We start from the raw sequence: 20,382 nt of genomic DNA on the forward strand, positions 1-20,382 counted from the left end.
GCAGAACAGGAATGAGAAAAGGAGGTGAGTAGCCCCCCGCACCCCCTCCAAACCCAGGCATGGGCCCTGACTGGGAATTGAACTAGTGACCTTTTGGATCACAGGCCAGTGCTCAATCCACTGAGCCACACCAGCCAGGGTTAGAGTGCTATTTTTAAAGAGGAGGTTGTTTTAAAATATATCAACAACTAAAATGTTAAAATGACTATATGTACTTATTTTACTAGAAACATTACATGATTAAATTACACATGCAACTCATGAGGGTCCAATTTCTCTTCTATATTCAAAACTTTGTATTTTCTGCTTATTTTACCTGATTGCATTTAATGGTACAAATGCCATACTTGAGAACTGTTTCATTGGATTCTGGAGACTTAATATGTCCCCCCAAATTATTTTGGTTTTGGTCATTCTCTAAAGCAGGTTTGTCATAACTTGTTTAATATACAATGTTTAAAATATTCTGGTTCATAGAACGCAATTTGATACCTAAAACCAAAAGAGAGTTTGGGGACTAGATTCCCAGGGTATGGGAGAGTTATGAATAATCATCTTTATAGAAGCCCAGAAAGGGATGGTGGGAGGGATGGATAGAGGGCTCCCCAATAAGATCAGTTAACACTAGGATATAACTGGACAGTTGCCCAGAACCACTAATTCTTTAAGGAAAGGCAAAAGAAGAGATTTTTCTGGTTGTTCTTGCAAAGTCTGCACAGTTGTTAAGTAACCTGAGTATCTGACCACCTGGAGTGAGGAATCCAACAAATTCAAAGATTATGTCAGTCACTCAAAATTCATTACTTTGGATGCCCTTGTGGTGGTCAGTTCTGAACATGGTTCCCAGTCTTAAGGTTCCCATGGTTCTTCATCTCTTGGTATCTATGTCCTTGTGTAGTGTAACTTCTCATTGAAGTGGGACTGCTTTCTGTGGCCAATAGAATATGGCATAGTGATGGCTGTGACTCCAGAGGCTAGGTCAGAAAAGCTAGCACAGCTTCCCCTTCTCTTGCACTATTCACTTTGAGAGCTTCCAAGGATTAGCCAAAGAAAGAGCATTTCCAGTTTGGAAGGAGCAAATGATTCCTTGGCTACCACTCAGAGAATTTTGTCCTCTGTGTTCCTCCTATTGCTTATCACTTCCATCCCTAAACTGGGCCCTGAAGGGTCCTCTTCCCATGTAACATACAGAAATGTGATACAAAGGCAGGAAAACTTCTTCCCTTGGTATAGCCTATCTTATTGAAGACACCCTGAAATTTTAAAAAGGCTGTCTTAGATAATTACAGAAAACAGAGGGGAAATAAACAGAGAAAAGAAGTACAAAAGCATTTTGCCTAATACACATGTTATATAATCTCATTTATATTTAATCCCTATAAACGCACGTGTACGTATATGTATATAAATGTGCAGAATAGCCTGGAAGCTTAAGTGCTCATCTATCATTTACGGTTACCTGTGGAAGAGTGGAGGTATAGCATGGCTAGATATGTGTAGAGGGTGAGAAGCGGAAAGAAAAGTACAGAAGGAAAGAAAACGTGACTTTTAAAAAAAATCAATTTTGTATTATTTGAAAATTGATGGTAAGAGTATATTTATGTACCACTGCACAATTAAAAATAAACCGTGCAATATAAAAAGCAGCAGCAATCTAGTTACAACACAAGACACCTCCTACTCTATGACCACGTTTCTAGGACTGCTGGCCACATCAGCCCTTTCCTGCTGAACCCGAGCTCTTTAGAATGCTAAGCTGCAAACTTCTGGGATTCTCTGACTTGGCCAGCTTTCACAAGCGATGTGTCTTCCCAAGGCTTGCTATCAAAGAGCTGCCTCGGGGAGATAATTAAGTTTGGTACCTTCAAGGCCAATTCGAAGACAGTAGATTGCTCTGTCTCCTATTGTATCAGTGAAAGACTGTAACACTAATTCTGGGTAACAAACCACCCCAAAACACAGTGCTTAAAACTATATATATATATATATATATTTTTTTTTTTTTTAATTTTCCCCTTGTAGGTAACTGGCTGCAAGCTGGAGGATGGTTCTAAACCTGTTCCATATCTCTCATTTTTCTTGGACCAGCTGAATACCTAGGCATGTTCTTCACACTGTGAATGGCAGGTGTGGAGGGAGACAAGCAGAAACATGCAATACCTCTTAAGGTCAGACTCAGAACTGTCACATTGTCAATTCTGTGCATATTCCTTTGGCCAAAAGCAAGTGGAATGACTCAAGGTGTACATCGATGGAATGAAGAAACATTCTATCTCTAATGAGAGGAAGTACAAAGCCACATTTCAAAGGGCATGCATGCCTGGAGCAGTGAAAAATTGGGAAAATAATGTTACCTGCCAAGGTCATCCACCTGGAACCTTTCAGCTTACTTCCAATTGGCAGTAAGCGCAATGTATTTCTTCTAATAGTGAGATCTGCTCTTAACCCCAGGAGTCAGGCTTTGTCCTTGCTTCTTCATGCCATGTTTTTGTTACGGAGGTGCAGTACTCTTGATCGCTAATTCCTTCAAATATCAAAGTAGACAGTGGTTCCTACAAGTGGTGCATTGTTTACAGGAAATAGGGATTAGAAATACCACCCTAAAAAAGGTGCTGTGTTTGTAGTATCTGGTTTACTGTGTACTAGTGGTTTGAATGTTACAAATTATAAATTCTTTAGTTCAAAAGGGTGCCAGAGACTTGTCAGGTTTTAGAACTCAGGAATCTATAAAACTTCATTAGAGTTCAGAGGATCTTTTTTTTTAAGAGGATCTTTTTGACTAACCCTATTTGCTATTCGAGCTTCCCCTTTGTTTAAAAGTAAAAGTCTCTCAATTAAGAAAAGTCCCCAGAGTTGCTTTTTAAGATAGGAAAGGAAAAATCCCCCCCACCTTCCATAAAGAGGCATTAATAGCTTAAAAAAGAAAGAGAAGATCATTAAATTCTCAGGTTCTTCAGGGACTTAAATCAGTGGGGCCTCCTGTGGTTCCCTGACATTTGAGCCCTATCCTAGGGTTATTTCCATGGTTCCCACGTTACTTTCAAGAGGAGCTACCACTTACATTCAGCAGGGTTTCTTCTTTGCTCAAGACTGGTTGTGGAGCATCAAAAGGTGCCCAGAAATGAAACTGGTGAACACCACGCCAAGTCCATCCGAGTGCGGTCTTCAGGAGCCCAAGGGGAGTAGAATCAGTCCCCACGCGCACGGGGCAGTCACTGCTCTTTGTTAAAGGAACAAACACTGTACCAGAAAATGCAGCGGCGGGGGGGGGGGGGAGAGAGAGAGAGAGAGTTGGGGGGGGGCTGTGGATCGAGGCGTTTGTATGCATTACTGTGCCTAAGAAAGATCATTAATGAGGCGCTTCAAACGCAGGACAACCCAGGGCACCGTGTCATTGGCTTTGTGCACTTGAAGGCGGGTGAGAGTGCCTTGCTGAGAGGTCCCCCTTTGTGTGGAAGTGGGGAAACCAAAAACGTGCAGCTGCTGCTGGCTTCTCATTTTCGAATTGTAGGCGCTTGGTCCAAAATACTCCCGCACCAACACACTCCCGCATTCTCGCACCAACAATACTTGCACTTGAGTTACTTCTCTGTCGCCGACCCAGCGAGGAGCGACAATGGCTCGGTGCGGGCGCCCGCAGCTCCGGGAGCCGCGCCAAGGGGCCGTCCGCCTCGCTCCGCAGCTGCGCGCTGAGCCCAGCCGCCCGACCGTCAGCAAACGCGGGCACCAACCGCCGCGCGGCCCGGCCGTTGGGCGGGTGGTAATTTCTGGGAACGGGGCGGGGTCCGCCGGTGTACGAGGCCGGGCGGGGAGGAGGAGCGGGCGGTGTCGCGGGGCGCGCGCCGGGCTGGGCGGTGCGCCACGAGCGTCAGCGGCCGGGGCGGGGTCCCGGCCGGGCGGGCGGCGTGCTGCTACCCGCCCGCGCCCCCACCTTTCCCTTAGCCTGGCGGAGAAGTGCAGACGCGAGGGACGCGGGTTAGGAGTCTTCCAACCCCGGCCCCTAGTAACTGTCAGACTGCCCGAGTGCGGGGCCGTCCCGGAGGAGAAGGGCAGGAGTCCGGAGCCAGGGATGGGGTGCCAGCCTGGCCCGCGGGGGCGCTCAAAGAGTGGCGAGGGTGTGTGCGTGCGGACCCGGCCGGCTGGGAGACGAGGGCGGGCGCTGCAGGTGCACGCGCGGCCCCGCCGTCCCCACGCGCCCGGGCGGCCGGCGCGTTGGAGCCCTTGCGCCAGTCGGGGAAGCGGAATGGGGGAGTTCCAAGCAGGGCGCGGGACAAGTGGGGAGTCATTACCTGAGAAGGCGGCTTTGGGAGAAGTTGGGGGACCAGGGGCGGGCAAGAATCGAGAGAGCTGTGGAGGCAGGTTTAGGCGGGCTGGTGGGGGCTGAGGGCGGCGGGCCCCGCGGGGTATAAATAGCCGGCCGCGCTTTGACAGGAGCTGCGGTGACTGGCGGTGCCGCCCCACCCTCGCCGCGCGGGGAGGGGAGGAGCGCTCCAAGCGGGCGGGGTGGGGGAGGCGGACTCAAGTGTCCTGGTGGCGGCGGCAGGAGGCCGAGGGGGAGGAGCCGACTGGGGGCTGGAGGGAGGGGAACGGGGCGAGGGCGGGGGCCACCATTGCTCCCCGCGCCGGGCTCTGTGTCGCTGCCGTCGCCTCGGCGGTTGGGGGTCTGAGGGGCTGCGCGGGCTGGGGGCGCTGCGCGGGGCGGCGCGCGCTGTTTTGTCTCCACCTCTCCCAGTGGAGCGGCTCGGGCTGCCGGGAGGCCCCGGCTCCCTCCGGACGCCCGGCCAGCGGCGGCGGCGGCGGCGGCGAGTCCGCGGCCCTGCCGGGAGGGAAAGCGACGCCGCGGTCTTCCCAGGCGACGCGGAGAGCAGGTAAGAGCGCGGGCTGCCGAGGCTGTGGGAGGGAGCGCGGAGGGCGCGGCGATCAAGCCTCGCTGTCCCGAGTGCCGCCGCCTGCCTCCGCGTCCCCCTCCCCGCGCCTGTGTTGTTTGCTCGGGGTTTGCGAAGGGGTTTTCCGGAGGCTGTGGCCGTGACACCCACTGGGCGCGGGGGAAGGGGGCTGGTGCCCTCGGGCAACGGTCGGGGAGCAGGACTCGGAGAAAGGGGAAGGCGCGCTACGCGCCGGCCCGCGGGGAGTGCGGGGCGCGGGGCCGGGCTGAGGGGAGAGGTTACGGACCCCGGCGGGGGGGATGGGCCGCGCGCAGCTGGGCTCGCTGTGTTTACATCTCCGCGCGAGTCACCTCTGCCGAGAAGCGGACTGAACTGACCCGCCTTCTCCCGCGGGGAGGCCAGGGCGGGGGTCCGGCTCTGGAGGAAGCGCGTCCTGGGAGGGTCCGGTAGGGCGGGAGGCAGCGGCCGGCGCCGGGGCAGGGCGGCTAGCTCGGGGCGGGACCTAGGAGGCTCGGGCCGCTCGGGGTGGCGTGGAGGGCTGGAGAGCAGTTCCCGTCCCCGCGGGCCTGACCGCCGCCTCTTACCTTTCCTTTGCTCGGCTGCTAGCTTGCACGGCAGGTTGTTCTTGGTCATTCTTTTATTCTCGCGCTCCACCCCGGCCCCCTGCTGCCACTTCTCCTACTCCCCGGGGGTAGGGAGGCTTGGCTCTGTTAGGAATCTGTTTTTAAACAAAACAAAAACGGGCTCTGGAACACGCGTCCAGCGACCGCCTTCCGGAGCCTCTCTTCGCGAAGCTGGCCCTAGGGGACCGTGCCACGGGCTGTTTTGGGGCGGCGCGGGAGGAGCTCGGGGAGGGCTCTGCTGCGGCTGGTGCCGACTGCCCCCGCAGCTTTGCGAGCAGGGCAGCCGAGCCCCTCTGTTGCTCCAGGTGGGCATTTTTATTCCAGTAAAGGACGGAGAAAATATTCTACATCTCCAAGAGTAATCCAGATTGCAGTTTCTAATGTTTCTCATGAGCCAGCATCCTGGGCTCTTTTTCTAGGAGCTAGATTCGCTGCAGAACAAACAGCCTTTCTTTAAGTTCTTAGCACTTCATTAAATGAATGAGGGGGACACTTCATTGTAAAACTGTGGGATTTTCCTTTTTTCTTGTGTTCATGAACATATACTTCAATTGTGTGGTTTAAATTTTAATCCGGTGATGAGAGAAGAGTAATCGTGTGTTTGGTAATCAGATTTGCTTTCTTTTTTATCTGTGAGTCTCTATGGAGAGGTAAATTAAGCGCTTTCTCTAGTGCCGTGATCACAGAAGAGTGCCAGAATCGGAAGAGAATGTATGTGCCCTTTTCAGGACTGGACGTTTTTGTTTTAGAGTGCCTTCCTTTCCTTGGAAGTTAGAATGATATAAGACTGGAAGCTGTTAAAGTAGATTTAAAGGAATTTAGGAATAATTAAAGTTTACATATGGTGCACCAGAGTTTACACGGTGTGTTCATATGAATGTTATTGAGGTATCTTCCAGTAAACACATGAAGTAGAAAATGAAAATACCTTGGGCATCTGCAATTTGAATATTTAGTATCAACCTGTTTTTAAGCTTAGTGCCTTAGTTAATTGATTAACCATTGCTTCTTATTTCAGACGTACATACTCACGAAGTCAGAGTTTTGTTGGAAAGAATTTGTAACTTTGAGATTTTTCTATCTTAATAGATTGGTAACTGTGGCTGTGGTAGGGCCTACCAGTGTTGGTGGCCTTGACCTACTCACAGATTGTACACCAAGTTTTTTTTTTTTGTTTTGTAAGAGCTTTATTGAGGTATAATTCATGTGCCAGTCAGTTCACCAATTTAAAGTGGACAGTTCAGTGTTTTTTAATCTTTTCACAGAGTTGTGCCCACAACTATCACCATAATCAATATTAGAACATTTAAAAAAAAAAAGAACATTTTCATCACCCCACAGAGGCACCACAGACCCCATAGCAGTCACTTTTCATTTTTTCCCAGCACCCCCAGGAGTAGGTACCACTGGTCTACTTCCTGTCCGTAGATTTGCCTATTCTGAGCATTTTATATAAATGGAATCATACAATATGTGATCTTTCATGACAGGTTTCTTTCACTTAGGATAACATTTTCAAAGCACATTCCTGTTGTATCATGTCATTATTTCATTTCTTTTTATTGCTGAGTAATAGTCCATTGTATGGATATACCACATATGATTTATTAATTAGTTGACAGATATTTGAGTTTCTACTTTTTAGCTATTATGAATCATGCTTCTATGAATATTTGTGTACAGGTTCTTGTGTGGACATGTTTTCATTTCTCAGGTATGTACACTTAAAAAAGCTTTCGAGTTATTTAATACCAAAGATTAATCCACTTTAAGTACACAATGAAATGACTTTTAGTAAATATAGAGAAGGGTTAAATTGTCACCACAGACCAGTTTTAGAACATTGCTATCACCTCCAATAATTCCCTCTAGTCTGTTTGTGGTTAACCCTTATTCTCACCCTTCAGTCCCAGGCAACCACTGATTTGTGCTTTGTCGCTACAGATCAGCCTTTTCTGTTTTTGTTTTAGTTTTTTAAATCATCACTGGAGGACATACCTACTGATTTTAGAGAGAGGGCCAGGGAGGGAGAGAAAGAGGGAGAGAAACATCCATGCAAAAGAGAAACATCAATTGGTTGCCTCTTGTACATGCCCCTACCAGTGAATGAATTCGCAACTTAGGCATGTGCCTGGACTGGGGATTGAACCCATGATAATGTAAATGGAATCCTACCAGATGTAGTCTTTTGCACATGGCTTCTTTCACTTAAAATATTTTGGAATTCATCCTTATTGTAGCATATATTGGTATTTTGTTCTTTTTTATTGGTATCTAATATTCTGTTGTATAGCTATACAACATTTTCTCTTTTGACCAGTTGATGGGCATTTGAATTGTTTCTAGTTTTTGACTATTGTAAATAATGCTGCTTGAACATTTGAGTACAAGTATTTATGTGGACATAATGGTTTCGTTTCTTGGGTTGATACCTAGGAATAGAAATGCTAGGTCATCTGTTTAAATTTTTAAAAAACTGCCAACCTGGTTTCCAAAGTGGCCATTCATTTTACATTTCTAACAGCAATGCATGACAGAGTTCCAGCTTCCTCACATACTTGCTAACATTTGTTATCATCCTTTTTTTTTTTTTAAATCGTAGTCATTCTAGTGGGTATGAAGTAGTTAACCTATTGTGGTTTTAACTTTCATTTTCCTAAAGACTCACTGTGTTGAGCATTTTTTCGTATGATTATTAGCCAGTTGAATATCCTTTTTGGTGAAAGATATTAAAATCTTTTGCCTGTTTTTTATCTGTCTTATTATTAGTTGTAAAGTTCTTTATATATTCTGGATTTAAGTCCTTTTTAGATACATGATTTGCAAACATTTTGTCTTGGTCTGTGGCTTGTCTTCATTTTTTTATTAGAACCTTTGAAGCACAAAAGTTTTAATTTGGCAAAAGTTTAAATTTTGATGGAGTTTAATTTTTCAGTTTTTTATTTTATAGATTCATTTTTTGTTGTCATAAGAACTCTCAGCCTAATTCAAGGTCTTGAGGATTTTCTCCTTTGTTCTAGATGTTTTATTACTATAGATTTGCTCTTATATTTAGATTTGTGATATATTTTGAATTAATTTTTATGTGTGGTGGGAAATAAGGGTCTAGCTTCATCAGTTGCATATGGGTTGTCTTAGCACCATTTGTTGAAAAAGACTTACTTCACCATTGATTGTAAATGTAAAGGTTTATTTCTGTACTCTCAATTCTTTTCCATTATCTTTGTCTGTCTTTACACCAGTACCATCCTATCTTGGTAGTGTGCTTTATGATAACCTAAGAGACCAGGTAGTGTTAATCCTCGAATTTTGTTCTTGTTTTTAAAAATTCTGTCAATTCTGAGACCTATATTAAAAGACTTGGCTCATCAATGTCTGCAAAAGTCTTGGAGTTTTGATGGGAAAGCATTGAGCCTGTAGATCAGTTTGGGGAGAGTTGCTGCCTTACAATATTGAATTTTCTAATACATGAACGTGGAAATTTCTTTTCATTTTTTGATCTTTAATTTTTTCAGTGATGTTTAGTATTTAAACCTTATACTTAAAAAAATATTTTGTTGTGGTAAAAACACTTAACACGAGATCTGTTCTCTTTAATTTTTTAAGGGTGCAATACAGTATTGTTAAGTACAGGCACAATGGTTTATAGTAGATGTCTATATTTGTCAGAGGGTTCCTTTTTAATCCTAGTTTGCTCAGAGTTTTTATAGTGAGTGGGCATTGGACTTTTTCAGATGCTTTATCTGCACCGGTTAGCATGACTGTCATAGTTTGCCTAGGACTGCCCTGCTTTTAGCACTGAAAAGTTTTGCATCTTGGGAAAATCCTCAGTTCTGGACAAACCAGTATGGTTGGTCACGCTAGTGTCTGAGATGATTATGTGCTTCCTGTCTTTTATTACATTAATATGATATATTGCATTAATTGATTTTCAGATACTAAACCAGCCTTATATTCCTGAGAGGAATCTCACTTGGTTGTAGTATGTAGTTTTTATGTTGCTGCATTTAGTTTGCTAATGTTTAGTTGAACATTTTTGTGACTGTATTTATGAGAGCTACTGGTCTGTAGTTTTCTTTTGTTGTGATGTCTTTGGATTTTGTAACAAAATACTAGCCTCATAGAATGAATTAAGAGGTGTTCTCTCTACTTTGTAAGTGTTTGTGAAGGATTGATATAGGGCCTTGAATATATTTGATAGAATTCACGAGTGAAAGCAGCATCTGGTTCTGGTTTTTCCTCTTTGTGACAGTTTTAAACTACCAATTTCTTTACTCGTTATAGGTCTATTCAGATTTTCTGCTAATTTTGAGTTATTTTCAGTAATTGTGTTTCTACAGATTTGTCCATTTCATCTAAGCTATTTAGTATTTTTAAAATATAGTTCATAATATTCCTATATATATTTAATTTTGCTAGTGTAGGTAGTGATGTTTTTCTTTCATTTATAATATTGGTAGCATGTGTCTTTTCTCTTTTTTCCTTGGTCATTCTAGCTAAAGATTTGTTAATTTTGTTACTCTTTTCAGAGAAACACATTTTGGTTCAATTGTTTTTTTCCCCCATTGTTTTTTGTTTTCTATTTCAGTGATTTCCATTGCAGTCTTTATAACATCCTTCCTTCTGTTTGCTTTGGGTTTAGTTTGCCCTTTTTTTTTTTAGATTCTTAAAGTAGAAGCTAAGGTTATTGATTTGAGTTTATCCTTTTTTACCTAGGCATTTGAAGCTATAAATTTTCCTCCAAACACTGTGTTAGCTGCGCCCCGTATGTTTTTATTTTTTAAACATTTTATTTATTTATTTTTAGAGAGAGGGTATGGGAGGGAGAAAGAGAGGGGGAGAAACAGTGATGTGAGAGAGAAACATCAGTTGTCTCTCCTACCCAAACCCCCAACCCAGGCATGTGCCCTGGCCAGGAATCCACCCAGTGACCTTTCTTTCTGGAATGATGCTCAATCAGCTGAGCCACACGGGTCAGGGTGCTCCCATACATGTTTATATGTTCTGCTTTTTTAACATTTTTCTTCGGTTCTAAATATTTTCTAACTTCCTTTGTGAGTTCTTTGGCCAATGGATTATTTAGAATGTATTGCTTAATTTCCAATTATTTAGGAATTCCCCAGGTTTCATTGTTGTTGATTTTTAATTTAATTCACCTGTAGTAGGAAAACATACTTTGTGTGATTTTACTCACTTTTAATTTATTGAGACATATTTATGGTTTAGTATGTAATCTGTTCTGAGGAAATGTTCCATGTGTGCTAGAATAGAATATGTATTCTTTGTTAATCAGAATATTCTGTAAATGTCAGGTCCAGTTGGTTGATAGTCTTCAAGCCCGCTGTGTCTGTGCTGATTTTTTGTCTAGCTGTTATACCAATTATTGAGAGTGAGTTACCTAAATATTATTGAAGTGCCTATTTTTCTTTTCAGTTGTTAGTTTTTGCTTCATGTTTTTGGGGTACTGGCAATAGGTATGGTATGCAAATACAGTTTTATCGATAAGTTGACATTTTCATTGTTTTGTAAGATCTCTGTTTACTTATAGTAATATTTTGTTTGGTATAAGTGTGGCCACTCTAGATTTCTTATGCTTACTGTTGCATTGTATATCTTTTTCTATCCTTTTACTTTCATCCTGTTTGTTTTTTGAATTTAAAATGTGTCTAATAGACCACATGTAGTTAAAATGCTTTTTAAAAAAGTCAGACCATATCTGCTTTTGAATGGAGTTTAGTCTGCTTATATTCAATGGAATCATTGTTGGTCAGATTTATGCCTGCAGTTTTGCTAGTTATTTTATATCTTTGTTCATCCTCTGTTGCATCTTCTTCAGTTAATAGACATTTCTAGGATTTTGCATTCCTTTGTCAGTTTTTTAACTAGATTTTTTGAGTTATTTTCTTAGGTTTCTCTAGGAGTTACAATATGTATCTTAATTTATTGCAGACTACTTCAGATTGACTAATGTAATTGTGCTAAAACATAGAAACTTAGCTTTATTTTCTCCCCCTCCTGTCTGTTAGTATTGTCATATATGTTATTTTTGTATGTATCAGAAGCCCAGCAATACAGTTTTATAGTTTTTTGCAGTTGTATGTCTTTTAAAACAGTGAAAAGAAAAATATTTAAACTCTTATATTTGCGTATATATTTACCTTTTAATGTGCTCTTTATTAATTTATTTTTGTTTGTGTATTTGAGTTACTGTCTGGTTATTTCCTTTATCTTAATGGACTTCTTTTAGGATTTCTGGTATGGCAAGTCTGTTGTCAGTGGATTATCTTAGTCTTTGTTTTTTGTGATTGTTTTTATCTTGTCTTTATTTTTCAAGACTAGTTTTACTGGACAAAGAATTCTTTGTTAAGGCCCTGGCTGGTGTGGCTCAGTGGGTTGAGTGCTGGCCTGAGAACCCAAGGGTCACCAGTTCAATTCTCAGCCGGTGCACATGGCCTGGGTTGCAGGCCAGGTCCCCAGTAAGGGGTGTGCAAGAGGCAACCACACATTGATGTTTCTCACCCTCTCTTTTTCCTTCCTTTCCCCTCTCTTTAAAAATAAATAAATAAAATCTTTTTTTTTTAAATAATTCTTTGTTAAAGTTTTCTTTTTTTTCTTTCAGCACTTTGTGTATGTCATCTTATGCTTTCATTGTTTATGATAAATTGTTTTTCTCTGTACTTGAAGATTTTTTCTTTGGTTTTCAACAGTTTTATTATGATGTGTCTAGGTGTGGATCTCTTTGTGTTTATTCTATTTTGGAATAATTAAACGAAAACCTATAGATTAATATTTTTCAACAATTTGGTGAGTTCTGACCATTTCTTTAAATATTTTTTCTGTCCTTTTTTCCTCTCTCATTTTCTTCTAGGACTCTCCTTTCATATATTTTTGGTATGTCACATAAGTCTCTGAGGCTCTGTTCCTATTTTTTTAAAAAAATTTATTCTTTTTTATTCAGAATTGGTCCATATTAAGGAGTTTAGATTTTTTTTCTGAGTATGGTTGGAACCTACTGGAAAAATATTGAAATGACCTTGATTCTTGACTAAAAGTTTATTTACAGCTTGGTATTTAATTTTTTCCTTTAACAGTTGCTGAGTGTGAAAAAATATATGTAGGATTTTTAAATAAATAATTTTAGCTTTATGACAAATAGCAGGGAAAATAACTTTTTCCTGCCATTTCTTCTTTGAAATTTAACTTTCTAAGAATCAAATAAAATACCATATGTCTAAAATTTTGTGTTACAACTATAGCAATGGCAAAGATTCCTGTGTTAACAACTTAAACCAAAATATATTAGTATCATGAAATTATACTTTCAACTATAATTATGGGCTAAAATATACAGAAAATGCCATGTAGTTGTATGATGACTGACTTTCTAAATAACTTGGTATGGAGACATTTCATTACTTCACTAGTAAAAACTGTCACAGTTAGTTTTGTTTGGCTAATATAATGTTAAGATAAAATTATAACTTCAGATTGTTTCAAATTAGACAATGTGGATAGAGTCTTTCAAAGCTTTTTGTGAATAAAATTTTTAAAAAGATTTTATTTATTTTCAGAGAGTGGAAGGGAGGGAGAAAAAGGGAGAGAAATATCAGTGTGTGGTTGCCTCACACACACCCAACTGGGGACATGCGCAACCCAGACATGTGACCTGACAGGGAATTGAACTGGCAATCTTTTGGTTCACAGGCAGGCACCTAATCCACTGAGCCACACGAACCAAGGCTGAATAAAATTTTTGAAGATAAACTGCCCTTTCAAAGTACCACTATTGGTTATTAAAAATTTTTAATAAAAATCTATGGTTTTTGTAATGTGAACAGTAAATGCTAGTATTTCCTTTTATAATGCCATACATATTTTTAATATTTAAAATACATCTTCCAGTAGGGAAACAAAATATGTTTCAGATAAACCAGGTATATCAAATCAACTCAGATACAAGTGACTCTAGAACAACACAGTTTGAAATGTACAGGTACACTCATATGTGGATTTTTTTTCAATAAAAACGTACAGTACTGTAAATAGCCCAGGCTGGTGTGGCTTAGTGGATTGAGTGCTGGTCTGCGAACCAAAGGGCCACTGGCTTGATTCCCGGTCTGGGCACAGGCCTGGGTTGCAGGCCAGATCCCCAAGACGGGGGCACGTGAGAGGCAACCACACATTGGTGTTTCTCTCCCTGTCTTCCTTCCCCTCTGTCTAAAAATAAATAAATAAAATCTTTAAAAAAAAGTACAATACTGTAAATATATTATCTCTCCTTTATGATTTCCTTAATATTTTTCCTAGTTTTATTATAAGAATACAGTATATAATACATATAACATACAAAATAAGTATTAACTATTTTTACTACTTGTATGGCTTCTAATCAACAGTATGGAGTCAAAAGTTATATGCCAATTTTTACCTGTGTAGGGGTCTGCACCCCTAGCTTCTTCATTGTTCCAGGATCAACTAACCATATACCATAATTTGGAACGTATTTTTAAATTACTCCAATTATTTTAAAAAAGAATTCAGTGTTTATTTACATAGTGCATATCATAAAGTTTGGGGGAAAATGAAGTTTCAACAGAAAGCAGATTCTCATAGATCTATCTCTATCACTTGGAGGGGAAGGAGTCTGGAAGTCCTTAGAGACTGGAATCTTTTTTGAGGGGGGGGTGTTTTTAAAATTTTAAAAGTTTTTATTCTCAGTGAGAGGAAGGGAGGGAGAAAGAAAGGGAGAAATCATTGTGTGGTTGACTCTTGCATGCCCCCCACTGGGGACCTGGCCTGCAACCCAGGCATGTGCCCTGACTGGTAATCGAACCAGTGACCCTCGGGTTCGCATGCTGGCACTCAGTCCACTGAGGCACACCAGCCATGGCGAGATTGGAATCTTGATGGCAGATGTTCCCATCACTTGCCAAGGAAGTATCACTCTTGTTCTTCGTTGCTCTATTTAGTGAAGGTGATACTGATTCACCTAAAGATCTTGCTTCCTTTTACGTGCAGTGGAAAGGACCGTTCACATACCTCCATCACACTTCTTCATAAACAATACTTTTTCTCAGCATTCATGAGTAGATTTAATAATTTAAGGGGCAAAAGCCTTGTTTTTGAATTCTCCATTAAATGCAAAGTAGTTTTCTGATTTTTGTTCTGGCACCTAATGAAATTTAAACTAGTGAAGTGTTGCTTCTGAATAACCTGGTTGGTATTTCTTTTCTTGCTTTTAATTCTTACCTGAGGATATGCTTAATGATTTTAGAAAGAGATGAAGGCGGGGGTTGGGGAGGGGTGGGAGGGTGGTGGGTTGGGGGGTTAAGGCCGGGGCTGGGGAGGGTGGTAAAGAACGAGCCATTTATGTGAGAGAGAGACACTGACTGGTTGCTTATCATGGACCAGGGATTAAACCACAACTTAGGTGTGTGCCCTGATGGGGAATCAAACCTACAGCCTTTTGGTGTATAGGCAATGTTTCAACCAACTGAGCCCCCTGGCCAGGGCTCGTTTGTACTTAACACCATCAACATTATGACATTTTCAGTCTCCTGGGACATTGACTTTGACAGTAATTAACTTAGTCTATTTCACCCTGATCAATAAGAGCCAGAAATTCCAAGGATCTTCACATGAATAACCTCCCCATGAGAAAGACCCTGTGTACCTGTATCACAGACATCAATAGGGTCACCCTCTCCACAGCAGTCTGTGCTCTTAGCCTTTCAATGGGGATCTTCCTGAGTCTGAGGGCACCGTAATTCTATATATAACCCTTGTGAGGAGAGACATTTACCACGTGGTGCACCTTGCCATCCTTTATGTCTTGTTCCGTGGGATTCAGTGGCTCCTCCAGGGCGATCTCCATTTTAGCATTTGTCCACCATGGTCTTTGGACAACCATAGTAAACAAATGATTATACTCATCATTTCGTACTCTCTTTGTAGGAATGCCATTTTCCCCTGTAGAGTCAACCTTCAGGGGAACATCCTGAAAGGGGGAGATGTGACCAGTCTCATTCTTGGAGAAGAGGAGGCTGTAGCGGGCGAGTGTGCCTGGCTGCGCCCCTGCGTGTGGCTCAGGGCCGGGGTGTGGCCTGGCATGGTCAGGGCTCTGCTCCCGCTCCCTTTGGCAAGCAGGTTGAACTTTAATTCTGTGTTAATATTGATCTATAATGTGTCTCTGAATGTATTTCTTGCCCCTTTATTCACTGGACATTTATTCTGACTATATTCGGTATTGTGTCTGTATTGGAAAGGATGCTTGCCTTTTCCCCAAAACAATTTAGAGTAGCTTAACAAAGGACACACACAGGCATACTTCGTTTTATTGCATTCACAGATGTTGCGCTTTTTTATGAATTGATGGCAAGACCCTCCACCAGTAAAAAGATTCCCATGACTGGCTTTATTGTGTTACTTGATTTATTGCGGTGATCTGGAACCAAACCTGCAATATCTCTGAGGTATGCCTGTACATATTACAGATAATAATATAGAAGAAGGAAACTAGGAATAATAAGTTGAGCCAGGGGTCAAAATTGTTGTCTGCTGTGTGCAAGACACTGTTTTGAGAGGTGTATTGCAGTGGTGATTAAAATAACTATGGGCCAGCTCTAATGGCATTTATATTCTAGTTTGTGTTGGTGGGGTGGTAGAATGATTTGCAGAGAGCATGCATAGTAGTCTCCCCCTTGTCCACGGCTGTGCTTTGCATGGTTTCAGCTACCTGTGGTTCAGTGTGGTTCAAGATATTAAATGGAAAATTGCACAAAGAAACAATTCATAAGTTTAAATTGTGCACTGTTCTGAGCTAGCGTGATGAAACCTTGAGCCTTCTCTCCTGCTCTCTCCAGCCTGGGACGTCAATCTTCCCTCTGTCTGGCATATCCACGCCACACACATTCCCTGTCCTTTTGTCACTGAGTAGCCCTCTTGGTTATCAAATCCGCTGTCAGGGTATCACAGTGCTTATGTTCAAATAGCCCTTATTTTCCTTTATGATTGTTATATTTTTATTATTGTTGTCAACCTCTTCCTGTGCCTGATTTGCAAATTTAACTTTATCAGAGCTATGTATGTATAGGAAAAAATAGTTTATATATTTTCTAGTACTATCGGCAGTTTCGGGCATCTGCTGCGAGTCTCATAGTTTATCCCACTGTGGATAAGAGGGGCTGCTGTAAGTAAAAATCTCACTTTGCACTTCATTACAGAGGAATGACAAAAAGTTGATAAAATCGAGACAGGTAAAAAATATTTTGTTTACTGCCTAAAATCTTTATTGTTCTTGATATGACTCATTTAGGGTAAAGCTAATCTGTTTGGTTCCCAGAGTAGTGTTAATTTGCTTTATAAATGCGGCCAAGAACAAAACCAAAAAACTTCTCTAATCTGCTAATTTATATGATCCATAGGCTTCTACTTAGCCATAATCAATACTCAAAGCCTAAAGTCCCCATGTTTTTATGAGTAACCTGGCCAGATTCTGAGTATTTTTATTTATAACCTTACAGTGGGTACAATTTAGATATATGAATAAAAATACAGGTTTTTCTTATAAGATTCAGTTCTATGTTAAATGTGTAATACTGTAAACTCTAAATTTCATGGTTATCTAAACTTAATGTTAGAGAAAGAAGTAGAAAGTGTATTCATTTTAAAAAGGATTAGTGAATGTTTTCATCTTATGTTTTTGTTCTCTGTGTGCTTAAATAAACTTTCAGAGCAAGTTCATTTTTTGTTTTATTTCATAATCCGGATGAGTTGAGAATCCAGGAAGTCTGCCTTCACGAGCCTTTACATCATACTTGGATGTGGAGCTGTTGTTCTTACTATGTCATAGCTAAGCATTTAAACTCAATCATGATATCACTCTGTAATATTAAACCTCCCATATAGTACATGTGGAAAAGATGGCGTCGATATCCTCTTCCAGATCATTAGAGTTTCTGAGATTTCAAGAAGTTAAATAACTTGCTCTTCAGAAAATAGTTAACATAGCAGGTCTGAAACTGCTATCCTTAGAAAGGCCTGCTTGCAAGGTTGGCCCTTGGCTGGCACCTGGGGACTTGGCTCTCAGGGTGTTCCCAGTAACTGATAAGGGTGACTCACTGTGCCTAGACTGTATGTGCAGCAGTATGGTTTATGTGGAACACCTGCTTTCCTTCTGGGGGTCTGGAAGTTTGGTACACACTAGGCAGAGGGTGCCTGGGACCTGCCTGCAATGAAGCCTTGGGCGCCGTGTCTCTGATGGGCATGCCTGGGCAGAAGCAGCGCACACACATGGGTGCATTTTTGTTGCTGGGGAAAGATTAAGCTCTGCCTGACCTCTCCCTGGAAGGAGAGGGCAAAGGAAGCTTTCATTGGATTGCTCCACATTCCACCTGCATCCTTTTCCTTCCACGTGCTGTATATCCTTACTCTAGCCACGAGTACAATGATAAGCCAAACATACCTCTTTAAGACTAAAAGATTCTGCCCTGCCGAGGCTGGAGATTTGTGTTTTAACTTCTGTGGAAGAACTTTACTTCCCTTTGCCTGGTGATTAGAGTCCCAGGTGCAGTGGAGAGGATGATATTTGGTCCTCCAAATAAAAATTTTGCATTTGATCGCTCGTCCATTCAGTGTATGTTCTACAGGCCCTTCAGTGCCCATGTTCTAGACCTTGTGGGGAAGCCGTAGACCTTTGGCTTAATTAGGTAAAGGGAGATGATCTTGTAAACAGTTTAATGGGAATGTAGGTGCACTTTTCCCCCAAGCTGTTTTTACAGGGGATCTTTGTGCTTAGCACTAGGAAAAAGTTTCTATTTTGGTTCCAGGTAGTTCTTTTATTTGAAATAGGGATAAATGTGAATTAGGATATAAGGCCTTTATCTAAGAATTGTTTCTTGCTAGTACGGAATTGCAGGCTAACATTTCTTTCTAAAAAAAAACAATTAAAATATATAAAATACTGATGCATGCCACCCACAGATGAATATTGAAACCATATTAAGAGAAAGAAGCCAGTTGCAAAAGCCCACATATCATATCATTCTCTTCACATGAAACAGCCAGAACAAACAAATCTCCAGATTCAGTGGTTGCCAGGGACTAGGAACTGGGGAAGGATGGGGAGTGATTGCTGCTGGACATGGGATTGAGGGGGGGTGGCGGCTGAAAATGTTCTAAAATTAGATTGTGGTGATGTCATACAACTAAAAACCATTGAATTATATACTTTAAGTGGGTGAACTTACATGTTAATTATATCTCAATAAAGCTGTTTAAAAATATGGTAAACGCATAGGCAGTCTTGTTAGATATTGCCAAATTCCCCTCGCAAAGTGTTGTAGCATTTTGTCTTCCCAGCAGCAATGTTAAGCTTGCACAATTTACCAACAGGATATGATGTCATACATTTTATTTAATTTTGACCGATTTGATAGATGAGAGAAATGGAATACCATTTTTAAAAAATTTGCATTTTTCTGAGTGAATTTGAATATCTTTTCATATGTTTAAGGATCCTTTTTATATCTGTTTTTGTGAATTGTATATTTTTCCTGAGGTTTTTTGGTCCCTTATTCCTTATTTTAAGTGTTCTTTATATATTAGTAATACTAGCCCTTTGTGTTTAGTATCCTATTTCTAATATCATAGAATGAGCTTTCCTTGTTTTTGTACTTTACAGACTTTTTGATGGGAATGTGGTCTGTACTCTAGGCAACTAAATTATTGTACGAGCAGAATTCAATTCTGGGTGGTACTTCGGTTTGCTATCATTTCCCACAGAGCTTTTCTTCAGTTCTGAGAATTCATTTAGTATTCATTATTGAAAGTTGTTTCTCTTATCGCTATACCAGTTCTCACCCCTAAGTTCCCTACCTAATGGTGGCTCCTGTCTGCAGTCTCTCTAGGACCCCCCAAGCCCACTCGGGTCCTCTTCTTTTATGTCCCCTCTGTACTGTGCAGTTTTCTTTATGGCATTGACGTTGTAATTGCTTCTGTGTGTTTCTCCTTATCAGATTCTAGACTGTTTGAAGGCTGAGTCTTGACTTCATTTTTGTGTTCCTGGCGTAGTGCTCTTTGGTATATACTATGTGCTCAGTAAGTATTCCTGGAAGAACTGGTATAGTAAGAGGTGAGAAAGAGGTGATGTCGTTGTAGGGACCAAGTTGTCTTTGGAGGACAGGTGGAATTTGAATAAATGAAGAGGATGCTCCTGGTGACAGAAGAGCACCAGCCGAGGGGTGGGGATCGAATGAGCCTGGTGTGTGCAGGGAACAGTGGAAGCGCTTGTCTGATGGGAGCATGTTTGCTTATTCTTGTGTTCATCGCACCTTGACCGGGCCTCTGTTCTGTGAAAGGCACTGGATTAGGTGGTTAGACTACAGGTCTTAAAAACCTGGACACACAGATTTTTAAAGCTTTGGACTGAAGCAGGCAGTAGATTAAGGAGGTGGAGAGCACTGAAGGAAAGGCAAAGGTGTTGGGCTTAGTATGGTTGATGGGAGGTAGCAAGTAAATGATCTGCTGGAGGCTGGTATTTCCCAGCTCTTTTTGCTGAGGGAGGTATATCATGTGATTAGGGGAAGAGAATTATAGAAAATGATACTGAATTCTGAGGGGATGAGGCTGCATTAAAGCTGAGACCTGTAAGACAATTAGGAATTGGCCCGGTGGGAAAGCAGGGGAAGGACGTTCAAGACCAGAGAGCAGAATATAGGGAACTAGCGGTAACTGTGGTGTGGAGGTGTTAGATGGAGGGGCCCTGGCCAGGTCGCTCACTTGTTCAGAGTGTCATTCTGATACGATAAGGTTGCAGGTTCGATCTCCAGTCAGGGCACATACAAGAAATAACCAGTGAATGCATAAATAAGTGG

General features: G+C 41.7%; 1 protein-coding gene and 1 pseudogene across 3 annotated transcripts in view; one reads left to right on the plus strand and one right to left on the minus strand.

Annotated features, from left to right (window-relative positions):
• Nucleotides 1-4,691: 4,691 nt before the first annotated feature.
• ELF2 (E74 like ETS transcription factor 2) overlaps nucleotides 4,692-20,382 on the plus strand; it is an 81,062-nt gene continuing 65,371 nt past the window's right edge. For all 3 annotated transcript variants that reach the window (XM_054563096.1, XM_054563106.1, XM_054563153.1), the window contains exon 1: nucleotides 4,692-4,868. The gene's annotated coding sequence lies outside the window, so the exon portion shown is untranslated. The remainder of the gene's footprint in view (nucleotides 4,869-20,382) is intronic.
• Nucleotides 15,059-15,638, minus strand: LOC129062296 (inorganic pyrophosphatase 2, mitochondrial-like; annotated as a pseudogene).

The sequence above is a fragment of the Pteronotus mesoamericanus genome, unplaced genomic scaffold (assembly GCF_021234165.1).
Source record: "Pteronotus mesoamericanus isolate MK-2021 breed Mesoamerican mustached bat unplaced genomic scaffold, CSHL_Meso_final contig_163, whole genome shotgun sequence".
In the NCBI taxonomy this organism is placed as follows: Eukaryota; Metazoa; Chordata; class Mammalia; order Chiroptera; family Mormoopidae; genus Pteronotus; species Pteronotus mesoamericanus.